Source organism: Notolepis coatsorum (assembly GCF_963971535.1).
Source record: "Notolepis coatsorum genome assembly, chromosome: 2".
NCBI lineage: Eukaryota > Metazoa > Chordata > Actinopteri > Aulopiformes > Paralepididae > Notolepis > Notolepis coatsorum.
The window spans coordinates 206,442,545-206,458,027 of record NC_140166.1 but is presented as its reverse complement, the minus strand read 5'-3'; the positions used below and the strand labels follow the sequence as shown (position 1 = coordinate 206,458,027).

General features: G+C 42.7%; 1 protein-coding gene across 2 annotated transcripts in view; it reads left to right on the top strand.

Annotated features, from left to right (window-relative positions):
* The first annotated feature begins 1,190 nt into the window (after positions 1–1,190).
* Positions 1,191–15,483, top strand: part of tbxa2r (thromboxane A2 receptor) — a 35,541-nt gene continuing 21,248 nt past the window's right edge. For both annotated transcript variants that reach the window (XM_084338029.1, XM_084338030.1), the window contains exon 1: positions 1,191–1,410. The gene's annotated coding sequence lies outside the window, so the exon portion shown is untranslated. The remainder of the gene's footprint in view (positions 1,411–15,483) is intronic.

Genomic DNA, 15,483 nt, shown 5'->3' with positions numbered 1-15,483 from the left:
TGGCCACCGTAAATGCCCAAAACCCCCACCACCTCCTAATACACAGTCTCCTCCCCACCGCATGTATATATTCCCTCCCCGCCGTATTTCTCTCCCACCCACCCACCCCCTCCTAATGTACAGTCCCCTCCCCATCATATGTATATACTCTGTCAGGATCTAGGGGTAACAGTACTGTATATTTGAATACCGTTTATGTCACAAATGTATCAGTACTAAATACCTATATGTCCCTATGCCATAAATGTCATGTATGTTGTGTATGTCATAAATGTCTATATGAATTGAAAATGGGGGACCCTGATGGAAACAAGACAAACGTCTTTCTCAGGTCTGCATCCCCTTAACAATTGTATGTATTGAGCCGTACTGTATTGTACCCATTCTGCAATCTGTTAAATAAAGTTTTCATTCATTCATTCATTCATTCATTCATTCATTCATTCATTCATTCATTCATTCATTCATTCATTCAGTCAAGGCAGTTTTATGTGGCCAAGCTAAATTGTGTGCTTATTCCACATAATTGCAGTTTGCGGCCGAATATGAACTGTTGACTCAGACATAGTCAGGCTGGAGCAAAGATAATACTTTTAAATTGCATGAGATTGCATGTAAATTTGTAAACGTCTAGTCGCATGGAAATTATTTTTCACTCAACATAATGCACTCAAGAGTTAATCAGATCAAAAGACATCAACAGTCGTTAGTTTGACCTCATCAACTGGCACGTTGATTGGCTGTTGAATGAAACTACTGTAGTTTCACAAAATTGTGATGTTTACAACTGTTGCGCTTGAGTTTCAAAGAATTTTTTTTTGTCATGTAATGTACATTAGTGAAATGCTTGGTTCTGTATGGTAAAAGGTAAAAAGACTAAAGGGCCAAACACAATATATTTATTTAAAGTACAACCTAAAGTACAAAGTGAAGTACAAAATGCAAACAAATAATAAAGTATATAAGTGCAAGCTTTTTAAAATGCAAAAATGCAAGAATGAGGTAGGGATTGCAGAGGGGCTTTTACACGAATGCAACTCAAATGCAACTAGGTTTAAGGCTAAGTTTGAAGCAACACAATTTGCGTGAAAGTTTCAGTGTAAAGCCAGCCTTGAGAGCCCTTCGCGTGTCTCGGGAGAAGGAAGTGGGCACAAGTCAAAAGATACTGCAGCGCACATCATGTACTGGAGGTAGACTACTGCTTGTCACAGGGCTTCTCCTGGTATCAGTCCGGCATCTTCACCACCACCACCCAGAGTCGGACCTCGGGACAAACGGACTGGATGAAGGAGGTTGGTAAAGTGAGTCACACTTGCCAGATGTGGACACACGTCACACGAGACAGTCGAAGTCCCATCAGCTGTCAGTTCGCTCGGCGGAGAGTTGAGTTTCAGCGGTGCTCCTGTGATGGTGAGCGAAACTTTCTATACATGTGTTTTTTGTGCAACGAATTGTATGCTGAGTGAGATCGTTACAACAAGTGTGTTATTGTTGGATTTCTAGCCTACATTGTTACTTATTTAGATTGTGTTTGCTCTCCTCTCTATGTGATATATCATCCAAAGAACAAACGTTAGGTGCATGTCCCCCCAACAGTGGCGTCGCAAGAGCCTTATAGGGGGGGGCTCAAGTCGATGATATCCAACTGTATTCATGTGTGTGTGACTGTGTGATTATGTTAGTAGCCATTTCAATGTAGTGAGACTATTTATTGAATTGCCATTCAGAGGTTATATGGCATGCAGGTATATTGAAATGTGTGCATATGTGTGCATGCTTACCAACTGTTCGCCTGTTTTATTGCAACACTACTATCACCGACATCTAAGAAGGGAGATCCCCCCTTGAACGGCCCTTCTAAGGTTTCTCTCCTCCACATTGCCTGTGGTGCATTTTTTCCTATTGCTAGGTTTTAGTGAGTTTTTCCTTACCTTCGCGTGGGGTATGTCTGGGAGTGTTGCATTTATTTATTTTACATTTATTTTAAATTTGTTGGTGTTTTTGTTTTGTTCTTGATTTATTGTGATGTTTCTTCTTGACTTGTAGAACACGTGTCCGGCCCATGGGGACATTAACGTGTGTTGTCGGGCCTTACAAATACATTTGATTTGATTTGAAATTAAGGGGGGGGGGGGCCTGAGCCATTTTCAGAATAGAAGTGCTCGCCATCCAGTCACCAAAAAATGCAATTCTTACAGAAATCTCCAGATGTCAAAAGTGTTTCATACCAAATCACAGCATGGATTTTTCTAAGCGGTTCTTCAAGGTATTGGTGTCTTAACTCAATCAGCGCCAGACCCGAGGATAGTCGGGTTATCTCGCCGACCATTCAGCACCAGACCCGAGTATAGTCGGGTTATCTTGCCGACCATTCAGCACCAGACCCGAGTATAGTCGGGTTTTCATCGTTATTTCTTTTATTCGATATTTCCATTCATTACAGGCACACAGACTCGGGGTTAACATGGGGAATCATCCTGATAATGCCAAAGTGCAATACCGGCCGCATCCTCCCAGGTGGCAGTATCGAGCACCCTTTGAAACCTTATCTTGGCCTGTGCAACGTTCAAATGTCCCAGATGCATCTGTTGTGGTGGATTATGTTGGCGACACGATGGACACCAATACTTGGACTCGCGATCAGACAATTGGAATATTCTTTTTGGGGTACCTCCTAGTGAAGGTAAGGACTAAATTATATCAATCTTGCTTTGATCCAGCCATGATTTCACCTCGATCGCAACATGTGTGTGTGTAACGTTACTCCACAACGTATGCCGTTGGTGACAATCAAAGCATCAAAAAACTAGGGATTTTTGACTATATGTTTATAAATTCTTCTGTGGTCATAAATGGTTCGATTTTGCACCAAATCTACATAACAAATTATATCAACCCAGAAATTGCTGCAGCAACTTATCAGACATAATTGAGAATGGCAATGGCTATCATTAGACATATATATAATGTGCCAAGCCACTACACTCAGAGTTTTAAAACATTTGTATTGCATGTTTATTGCACATTAATAGACTGAAAATATTGACATACAGTGTTTAGCTGCATCTGAAATGATTCCTTAGGGTCCCAGCTTTCCAATTGTTATGAAGTATAGTCCATATAGGGGTATACCAGGGGCAAGGCTAAGAGAATCATCAAGGACTCCAGCCACCCGAACAACTGCCTCTTTGAACTACTGCGGTCAGGCAAGCGATACCGGAGTCTTAAGGCGAGCACAGAAAGACTCAGAAGAAGCTTCTATCCCCAGGCCATCAGGCTGCTCAACGAACAATAAACACTATGCAACAACCATCAAATGCACACAGCACACACACCCACACGCACACACTCACTTAAACAAACAACACACTGCAGCAGTGCAGCACCCACTCTACACACTTTAGATCACCTAAACACACTTTACACTTTATATTTATTGGTAAAGGATTTGCACTACAACTCGTACACCTTACTGTAAATTGTACCTAAATTGTACCTCATCCCATTTCTGCTCTGCACTATATAGTATTGTATATTAGTACATTGCATAGAATATTGTATATTGTATGGTAACTCAGTTACTTCTATTCTGCATCGAACATTGTACATATGTCTATACTGAACACTGTGACCTTTTGTACTTCTATTTTACATGCTATACTATTTTATTTCATACTACAGTATCTTGTCTAGCACAGTCTCTGGAGCGTAACAGTAAGAAGCATTTTGTATAAAAGTATTCTGTACTTCTGTATGACAACTATTAAAGAAACTTGAAACTTGAAACTTGAAACTATGAAGGTTAGACTCCCGACTCCCCTAGAGGGGCAAAGCCCCCCTAAGGTTAAAACTCTAGCAACGCTAGAGAAACCCAAGAAGATCAAGCCTCTGTTTACAGAAGGCTATATCTGGTCTCAAAGTAGGAGAACCGCACATATTATACTGCAGTTTTTAAATATGAGGCGAGGAGGTTCTTTTTTTTTATTAATATTTGTTTCTTTTATTATTATTCATAGAAAATCTCCTAATAGCATCTAATTAATTAAATGCTGGAAAAGACATTAGGCCTATGTAGGAGAACAACCACAGTAGTATATTAACCCTGTGTAGTGTGGTTGTGAAAGGTTAACCGTCTGTAAACTATAACATTGCATTGCATATCATTTGTGCAAATGCATGTCGTCAGCTTGTGACTGCAACTTGTTCCTGTTTGCGGTCGACTCAGCCCTGCTGGTCTCTGACAAGAACAAGTTACAGGTTGAAAAAACCCTCAGCTCGGAACTAGGCAAAATCTGCATATGGCTTGCTGATAACAAACTATCATTACACATGGGCAAAACAGAGTCCATTCTCTTCGGTTCAAATAACAAACTCAGCAAGACCGACGGCTTCTCAGTTACAGTGGGTGACAATATTGTCACAAGGAAAGATGAAATTACCTACCTGGGTTCCATCCTAGAGGCTAATCTTTCCTGTGACAAAATGGCATCCAATGTAATAAAAAAAAGTCAACCAACGAACTAGATTCTTGTACCGGATCTCCTCTCTGGTAAACAAGAATACCCTGAAGACTCTGGCAGGAGCACTCATTCAAGGGTACTACGACTATGCTTGCACCTCATGGTACCAAAGCACCTCAAAGGCGCTAAAAACAAAATTACAAACATCTCAAAACAAACTGGTCAGACTACTGCTTGACCTTACTCCTAGAACCCACCTCACTCCTTCCCACTTTGACAACCTAGGATGGCTTAGAGTAGACGACAGAGTACAGCAACTTGCAATGGGCCTGCTCTACAAGATACACTACACAACCAAGGTAACCATGTACATGTCAAAATACTTCCCAAAGGTCAGTGAATACCACGATCACAACACCAGAGGGAGCTCCACAAATCATGTTAAACCCAGATTTGGCTCAAGGGACTAAACACGTTTTGCAATTATGCCACATCAATGTGGAACGCCCTACCCAAAGCTGTAAAGGAATGTGAATCACTACCCACTTTCAAAGCCACTCTCAAAGAACACCTACGGGAGACTGCAATTCGAAACTGGCCCCTGTAAATGTCCTAACCCAACCCCCTCCAATGTACAGTAAATGACCAAGTATGGTTTTGTCAATATGCCAATGTACAGTTTTGCTTGTACAGTGTCCCCCACCCACCCCTCCTGCCCAACCCCCCCCCCCCCCCCCCCCCTCCCACCCAATGTACAGTCCCCCCCCCACCCCCACCCACCCAACCCCACCCCACCTACCCAACCTCCTCCAATGTACAGTTTCAACGTCAAATGTATATACTCTCTTTTCTGGACTCTTTTTGTATCACAAAAAGTACTTTATTTGCAAATCTAGTATGTCATAAATGTATAGATGTAGCAGTACTGTCTATCTGTATGTCGTGTGTGTCATATATGTTAGGATGAATTAAAAATGGGGGACCCTGATGTAAACAAGACGAAAGTATTTCTCTGGTCTGCATCCCCTTAACAATTGTATGTATTGAGCTGTACTGTACTGTACCCATTCTGCAATCTGTTAATAACGTTTTCAATCAATCAATCAATGTAGTGTGCTAGTGAAAGGGTTAACCTTCTATATAGTGGTAGTGAAAGGGTTAACCTTCTATAGTGTGGTAGTGAAAGGTTTAACCTTCTATAGTGTGGTAGTGAAAGGGTTAGCCCTTTGTAGTGTGGTAGTGAAAGGGTTAACCCTTTGTAGTGTGGTAGTGAAAGGGTTGACCTTCTGTAGTGTGGTAGTGAAAGTGTTAACCTTTTATAGTGTGGTAGTGAAAGGGTTAAGCAGCAAAGTAGTGGCAGTAGGCTATTCATATCTTGCTGTCAATATTGAACTGAATTCCATGCCCAATGTTCCTCCATCGACTAAAAACACACTTCTTCAATCAATATCTGAAATGAAAAAAGATATTGCCTATATTACTACCTACTATGCTAATATGTCTCACCCAAGTTCAACACTGTTTAACGAACATTAGCTGAAAGAGTTGTACCCTTCCTGCTGACCTATTGTACAGAACTTGTAAGTTGCTTTGGATAAAAGCGTTCAGCTAAATGACTAAATGTAAATGTAACTAGTTAGGAAAAGGGGGCTCATGGAGTGTAGTGCTTTTTCTTCCGTTGGATGCTCGACTTCCGATCTATAGAGAGGGAGGAGAGCTAATGCTTGGCTAAACCTCATATATGACATTCTGGGTCTACTACTAGATTATGAGACCATTTAAATGTCTTTGAACTTTGAACCAGCTTTTTATCCACAACAAAAACAAACGTTAATAAAGACTCTTGCCTATTCTAGATTCTCTGGAGTTCACCATTGTGCCACAGCTCACCATCATAGCCTAGACTGCTGTTCACATGTCTGCTGTCTGGTGGTTTCTCATTCATATTGAATACACAGGCGCCATCAGTGCAGCAGTTTGACTGATGACATATTGATTTGGGTGTAACAGGCTCTTAAGACAAACAATGGACTTGCAGCAAGGTCACTGAGGTACAATGAGCGCCAACGCTTTGTGCACTTAGACTACTGTACCTTCTCATACCATAGACCTATTTCCTCTGAGGGACGGTTGTTAACGTGACCCGATGATCGTCCAAGAGCATTTGCCGGCAGGGTCTCGCTTCTGGTGGAGGCTCCAATCTCACGTCAGTTCCAGGAAGGGCGGTAATTAGTCAGCACTCAGCAGTGATTGGGATTCCCTTGTTAGAAGAAACATCCTGTGGCCTTATTTAGGGATAGAGTGTCACATTATCAACTTCCGACCAGTTGTGACACCCCTAGAATATGTCAGCTGGGCCTTCAGCCTATTTTGGTATTGGTATTCTACAGTTTTCTCATCTGACCTTCGACCCCAGGCCCAGCTGTCTAACACCCAGCACTAGATCAACCTTAGTCACACTCATGTCAAGGCCGAGCCTATTTCCTCATATTCATCCTACATCATTAATTAGCCATGCATAGTTTTTGTTCTGTAAATCACTCATCAGTTAAGCATTATCATATAATGGTGTGGTGTCTCATTAGTGAATGTTAAACTACAGATTGCCACATTCAGTCTGAGGGGATTTTTAACCATTGAACCATTTAACCAGTCATTTTGTGGGCCAGTCCACCATTCCAGGGTGCTGAAGTACATGGTCAGGTGATTTAATGTAATACCGCTGTCATGCTATGCTCCATTTCTATGGTGCAATGACCTGTACAAGTAGACTAGCATTAAACATCACCAGAGTCCTTGTTATCTCCTTTTATGCTTTTTTTTGCACTTCATTGAATCCATGGTATTCTGTTATTACACTTGGCTCTAAATTACTCCGGCAGTAAGGATGGTCTGGATGGGGTAACATCAGTGGATTGCGTTGGGTACCGTTCACATTTTAACCGATACCAGTACCAGTTCCTGGAATTCGGTATCGGTACCCAACAGTACCTTTTTTCGATACTTAATTTATTTCAGTTGTAAAAGTCCAAACTTTTCAATTTTTAATTACTCAGTTATTTATTTAAAACATTTAGTTATGTATTGTTGTAACACAGCACACAAAATAAATCGCATGATCATGCATTGTGTTTCTAAAAGTCATCTGGGCATCCTCAGTAAATATTATCAAACTCCTCTGACCTCGTCTGGTCTTTCTAAAGACGGGACAGTAATATATCTATTTGTGGAAAAGGCTCCCTCTTGTCTAGTAATATTGCACTCTTACACTAAACATGTAAAAGTACTGACCTAGCGTGAATCGGTACTCAGTAGTACCGATGTAATCCGGTCGGTACCCTTAAAAGTACAGAGTTCGGTACCCAACCCTATCAGTGGACAAGGGTCAAACGTGCAAACGTGACTCTCTAAAAACATGGCATAGAGTATAAACCTACCTATGGACCCCACGCCCCACCGTAACCACCCATTGGACGCTGTGCTTGACACCCGTATGAGATACCAAGTCCTGCATCACAGCTTCAGGCTTGCAGAGAAATAAATGTGTGTCAATAGTTTGTGTAAATTCACTATCTGGCTGATCGATTGATTGATTGAAAATTTTAAACAGATTGTAGAATGGGTCGTTTATTAACCAGTGTTGTGGCTATGTTAGTGGAGAATAATAGAATATGTTTAAGTATTTGGCCACATCCAGCTTGTCTGTGATGAGAGTGTTTTCTGTCTTTATATTTATGTTTGTAAACCTGGTTTTTAGTTTTTTGCTGCAGCCTAGTTGGTTGTTGAGTAATTTCCAAAGTTCACAGGGTTTGTTTTTGTTTTCCTCAGTTTTGTCATTGATGACATTTTTCTTTTGCAGGTTTTGATCATGGTGTTTACATCGTTGGCTGCACTCACTGTCCTGTAGGCTGAATCAACTTAAGGTTGCATTGCATAATGTACAGAAGAAAACAAAGGATTAGACATTATTATTATAAAATTACAAGCTAATATGTGCTTTATCCAACAAAATGGGTAAACAATTTACACAGCTGGTACAAGCACATTTTGAAAATGTTGAATTATTGGTAATATGAAAACGTCCTAGCTAGTCCAGAAGATGAAGTTATGTTACTCCTAGTCCTAATGTTTACTGATGCTCCTTTATAAGTAGACATGAAGAGAGAGACAGAGACACAGAACCCTTGCACTGAAGGACCATACAAGTACATGTTAAAAATCTTTGGACAGCCCCATGTATTTGCCGTTGTGAAGATAATATAAATCACTTTTGAGTGGGAATGTGTTATTATCACAAGAAACGACTCAACCTCGACTGTCTTCAAATATGAGTCAACACAACACTCTAACTTCTAACCATCCTTAGAGAATATAGCTTGAAAGAAAAAGCTTGTTCCTCTGAAAACTTCGCCTGAGGTTGTAACGGCCCACAGTATGGCAGACAAGAACCCAACAGCAACGACACAGTGACAGTTCAGATGTGTGACAGTTCAGATGTGGCAGAAACAGTGTAAAGAGTAAGCAGGGGTCAATACCAGTATATCAGTCCATGTAGTAAACAAATCAAATAAGGGATAAGGCAGGAGCAGTGTAAAGAGTAAGCAGGGGTCAATACCAGAATATCAATCATGTGGCAAACAAATCCAATAAGGAAGCAGGCAGAAGTCCGAAATCAGAAATCCAACAGGGAGGGTCAATAGCAGAAACAGGCAGGATGAATCAGAATAGCAAAATGCTGGATAGCTAGTTGAGACACTTAGGCCCTGACTACACGTATATGGATATTTTTAAAAACTGATATTTTCACGCTCTGTTTAAAAAAGAAAATTGTAAATGCAGAAACGCATATAAATTGCTCCAACAAGCATGCCGGGCCAATAGATGGCGATAAGCGATATCTCAAATACCATAGAACAACAGTCTGAGCATGCGTAGTGAGCTGATTTTCATTGGCGGCAGCAACTGAAAAGTAAAATATTGTAATGACAGAAAATGTGAATAAGAGACAACAAACAAACCCAGTACTTTTTTGGCTGTGTGGAAATATGCAGACAAACATTAAATATCTTTGGAACCGTTTGTATCTGAATCGGGAGATTATCTTCTCTCTGTCAACATTTTAAGTGTATATCTCCGTCGCATTAACTCATTGACCGCCACGCTGTTTTCCCATCTCTACTCAATGGCGCCAGCGTTATTGACTATTTTAGCGATGTTTGCGTACCCATCGTGTGTTCTGTATTATAGCTATGGAGACAATCATTTGACAGGCATTGTTCATAGTCCAACACTGACTAACCAGTTCATCTCTACATACTTTAGTTTGTATGTATTGCTATTCCATGCTAAACATCGCCCCTTTCCAAAATAATCCAGTCTTTTTTCATAGATCGCGAGATATGACGTTGGCGACGAAACACAAGTATACTCGTTTTTGGCGCCCAATGAGTTAAGTGTATATCTTGCACATAGAATCAGGCATATTATTGAAATTCATTTTCTCCAATGAACGCATCCACAATATTTCTATATTTCATATAATTTCTCTATCTACTCCAGTGTGCCGTCAGACAGATTCAACCGTCAGATGCGATTGCACATAACGGAGGGATAGGTTTTGATTGATTGATTGATTGATTGAAAACTTTATTAACAGATTGCAGAATGGGTACAATACAGTACGGCTCAATACACACAATTGTTAAGGGGATGCAGACCAGAGAAATACTTTCGTCTTGTTTACATCAGGGTCCCCCATTTTCATCGTAACATTTATGACATAGACGACATACAGATAAACAGTACTGTTACATCCAGACATTTATGACATATAAATACAATACAGTACTGTTTAAGAGACAAAGTTTCTAAAAGAGAGTATATACATTTGAGGGGGAAGAAACTGTACATTGGAGGGGGGGGGGGGGGGGGGGTTGGATGTTTACAGGGGCCAGTTTCGAATAGCAGCCTCCCGTAGGTGCTCTTTGAGAGCGGTTTTGAAGGTGGGTAGTTATTCAAAAATGTTTACGGCTGTGGGTAGGGCGTTCCACATTGATGTGGCATAATTGTGAAACATGATTTGTGGAACTCCCTCTGGTGTTGTGGTCGTGGTATTCACTGACCTTTGGGAAGTACCTCGACATGTACATGGGTACCTTGCACCTTGTACATAAGATAAGATAAGATAAGATATTCCTTTATTGATCCCCTTGGGGAAATTCAGGCATCATAGCAGCATGGGGGGGGAGGGGGGGAGGGGTACAGGTAGTAAAACAACACAGTATACAGGTAGTAAAAGACAACACAGGCAGTGTAAACAATTTGATCAATATGGTCAATATAATTTACTATCTGACTAGCTGAGGAATATTCACATTATTCACAGTGTCACATAAGGTGCAGTATGCATGAGGTAGTGTTATAATTTACTATCTACTGAGTATACATTAATCAAAGTACCAGGGTAGTCTACTTTGTCCCCCTTGGGTTCCTATAAGTCCCAGGTCAATGTCTGGTAGCAGTCGCTGTCGCTGCCCCCTGTTGTGGGGCCTGGAGGCTGCTAGTCGCTGCCCACTGTTGTGGAGCCTGATGGCCGCTGGTATGAAGGACTGTCCGAGGCGGTTAGTTGAGTGTCGGGGGGGGATGAGTCTGTGGCTGAACGAGCTTCTCATCTTGACTAGCTCGTCGTAGAGGGGGTGGTAGGGGTTCTCCATGATGGCATCCAGCTTCCTTATCATCCCCCTCTCTACCATCACCTCAAGTCTAGGTAGCTCGACTCCCACCACGGAGCTAGCCTTCCTCACCAGCTTGTTGAGCTTGTTGGTGTCCCTTGAGTTGATGTAGCCTCCCCAGCATGCCACAGCATAGAAGAGGATGCTGGCCACAACAGACTGGTAAAAAGACTGCAGCAGTTTGTTGCACACATTGAAGGACCTGAGTCTCCTCAGGAAGAACAGCCTGCTCTGTCCCTTCCTGTAGAGGGCCTCTGTGTTGTCCGACCAGTCCAGTTTATTGTTCAGGTGTACCCCAAGGAACTTGTATGAGTCCACCATCTCCACATCCACCCCTCGGATGGAGATGGGGTGGATTTACTACTGGCCCCTTACTACTTATCTCTTACAGAATGACCTCCTAGACCCTAATCAGTCAGGCTTCAGGACTGGTCACTCCACAGAGACAGCCCTCATTGCGGTCACAGAGGCACTTCACTTAGCAAAAGCGAAAGGCCTCTCCTCTGTCCTGATTCTCCTAGATCTATCTGCAGCCTTCGACACAGTCAACCACCAGATCCTCCTTGCGGCCCTCGCAGGAATGGGAGTGGCTGGCTCTGCGCTGACATGGCTGTCATCATACCTCAATGACCGCTCCTACCAAGTGTCATGGAGAGGGACCCTGTCGGCCACCCGCCCCCTGCGGACGGGTGTCCCCCAGGGCTCGGTTTTAGGACCCCTTCTCTTCTCCCTCTACACTAAATCACTGGGTAACATTATCACGTCTCATGGCTTCTCCTACCATTGTTATGCCGACGATACTCAACTCTTCCTCTCCTTCCCTCCCTCAGATATCCACGTCTCTGTGCGGATCTCGGCCTGTCTGTCCGACATCTCAGCCTGGATGACGTCCAACCACCTCAAACTGAACCTAAGCAAAACAGAATTGCTCCACCTGCCGGCCAAATCCTCCCCCCTAACCGACCTTTCAATCACAGTCGAGAATGCAGCTGTGACTGCGTCCCCGACCGCCAAGAACCTTGGTGTTGTCCTCGACGACCAGTTGAACTTCTCTGCTCACATCGCAGCGACGACCAGAACCTGCCGATTCCTCCTGAGCAACGTCAGAAGGATACGCCCCTTCCTGACAAAAGAAGCCACCCAACTCCTCGTCCAATCAACAGTCATCTCCCGCCTCGACTACTGCAATGCACTGCTCGCTGGCCTCCCGGCCACTGCCACTAAGCCTCTTCAACTCATTCAGAACGCAGCGGCCCGCCTGATCTCAAACCTACCGAAGTCGGCCCATGTCACCCCACTTCTTAGGGACCTGCACTGGCTCCCCATTGCTGCACGAATCCGCTTCAAGGCCCTCGACCTAGCATACCGTGCGGCAAAGGGAACCGCTCCCGCCTACCTCCGGTCAATGGTCTCTAACTACACACCCTCAAGACCCCTACGCTCTGCATCTTCTGGCCGCCTCAGACCTACTCCTATCCAAGCTCCGGGAGGGTCATCAAAGAGAAGTCGCCTATTCTCAGTCCTTGCCCCACAATGGTGGAATGAACTACCCACCCCAGTTAGGACAGCCGAATCACGTCCAATCTTTCGCCGTCGACTAAAGACGCACTTCTTCAACCATTATCTGAATTAAAAAAAAAAAAAAAAAAAAAAAAAAATCTAACCCTAACTAACCGTACTGTCATGCACTTGTCCTAATAAACTAACCTACACTGTAGCACTCAACACTTTGATGAACATTGTTGCTCAGCTGATAGAGTCGTGCCCTTCCTGATGGCTTGTCGTACAGAACTTGTAAGTCGCTTTGGATAAAAGCGTCAGCTAAATGACTAAATGTAAATGTAAATGTAATGAGATGGGAATCGGGGGGGGCCTCTTCTTGCCCCTCCGGAAGTCCACCACCAGCTCCTTGGTCTTACTGGTGTTGAGTTGGAGGTGGTTGCTGTCGCTCCACCCCACGAAGCTCTCCACCAGGGCTCTGTACTCCTCCTCATCATCGTCGGTGATGTAGCTTACGATGGAGGAGTCGTCTGAGAACTTCTGCAGGTGGCACCCGCTGGAGTTGCGGCAGAAGTCTGAGGTGTAGAGGGTGAAGAGGAAGGGTGACAGCACAGTTCCCTGGGGGGCGCCGGTGTTGCTCACCAGTACGTCAGACTGACTGTCCTTTAGTCTGACGTACTGTGGCCTCTCAGTGAGGTAGTCCTTGATCCAGGCCACCAAGCCATGGGTACCTTGCACAGAATGCTTGCACCTCATGGTACCAAAGCACCTCAAAGGCGCTAAAAACAAATTTACAAACATCTCAAAACAAACTGGTCAGACTACTGCTTGACCTTACTCCTAGAACCCACCTCACCCCTGCCCACTTTGACAACCTAGGAGATCTTATGTTAACACTTTCCGTGCCTGCCGTGTTTTCCTTTTTACCCCCTTGAATGCCGCCACCCACTTCAATGATATAGCACTCGCATTTGTGAACGCATAATCTATGTCTTAAATTATGGCTATGTGTCTAATCTGGCCGTCGCTTATCAATGACTTGTTTGCAGTCAACATTGTCGAAACGGATTGTTTTTTAATCGGTTCATTTCCGTTGTATACCATTTTGAAAATCGCTTGTTTTTTTAAGTTTCAGGAAAATATAAAGATTCTATGATAATCGCCCTTTACTGGAATATTCTGGAATACACAAAAAACGTTTTAATTTTTCGGCCTATTTATGAATCGTTTTCAAATAAACGCTAGATTATCGATAGTATATGTGTACTTATGCACGCTAGAGAAGCGGGCTGAAAAATCTATTCTCTTATTTCCTGATCAGCACACACACACACACACGCACACATAGGGCACACGTTGATATCTCTGTGAAAAAAGTTCTGATTATCCTAAGATTCCTTACCTCAGATCAGATGTTCTCCAAAATGATTATTCCTATTCCTGATCGCCATTCCAAATATCGATCGCGTTTATTGATCCAACGCTGCGTACTGGAAATATGTATGCTGTTCTGATGGTCCACAATGAATCCGATCGTCTCGGGTGGCTTGCGCGAGAAGTAAAGTGAGGATTCCCCCCCCCCATGTGTTTTCATGCAAACCATTACAAAGGGGTGCAGTAACCTATACTTTATATTGTATTATGTATGTATATGCATAGATTGTATGTCCGGATGGTGTATCTATGGAATGGCCACTTTCTCTATCACACTCTCACATGCGCATATCTAGCCGCATACGCATGTCTAGGACACACATACTCGTATGTGTACATAACTGAATTACACACACTCATATGCACAAGGCTGAGATATACATGCCAGAGGCACACATACACACATATACTCACTTGTAGGAAACAGGCATACACACACATACTTATACACATATTTGAAGCATAAGCTCTCACTTACACATATAGGGGATATACACATACATAGGGGACACACACATACATAGCTGAGACGCACATGCATATACACACCTGAGATATACACTCACACAGGTGGCAGAGACGCACATGGATACGAGACACACACAAAAGGTAGGATTACAGTCACGTACCTGAGAGATGCACACACATACGTATGAGACATACACACATACTTACGTGAGACACGTACCCACATACACATATCTGAGACACACATTCATACATGTTCTCACGCACACCTACATATATCTGAGACGCATCCTCTCACATGCACTATGGAGAAAGATGGCATCCCGATAGAAAATGCAGCACTGGTCTACATGTAACGTATGTGCATCAGGGATATATATGCACAATGTATAGTAAGTAGTAATTCTTTTTGTAAGTGCTTTTTTAATTTCCATGTCAGTTGTTAATGTGTTTGTATGAGTCTTTTGTATGTTGTTACGAAAAAGAAAAAGACAAATCTTGGATGTTGCATATTATGCTGTGGAAAGATGTCTTGTGAATATTGGAAAGATTTGTGCAAAAATATCAAAAAAAAAATTAAAATTAAAAAATAAAGGGGGGTGCAGTACCACAGGGAGACGATAGGGGGTGGTATTTTCCCAATGGAGCTCAGAGAGAGTTTGCAGCACTAACGGGAGACTAGATCGATGAAATATGAATTCAAATTGCTAATAAAAAAACAAACGACATATCGCGTCGTTGGCAATGAATGGTCGGCATGAACAAACGACATATAACTGTCCTAGACCATGGAACATAACATGGAATCAAATAACATATTTGAGTTTATGTTTATGTGATGTTCCCCTTTAGTAGAATCAGATCAAGACAGATCTATAACTTAATGAGTT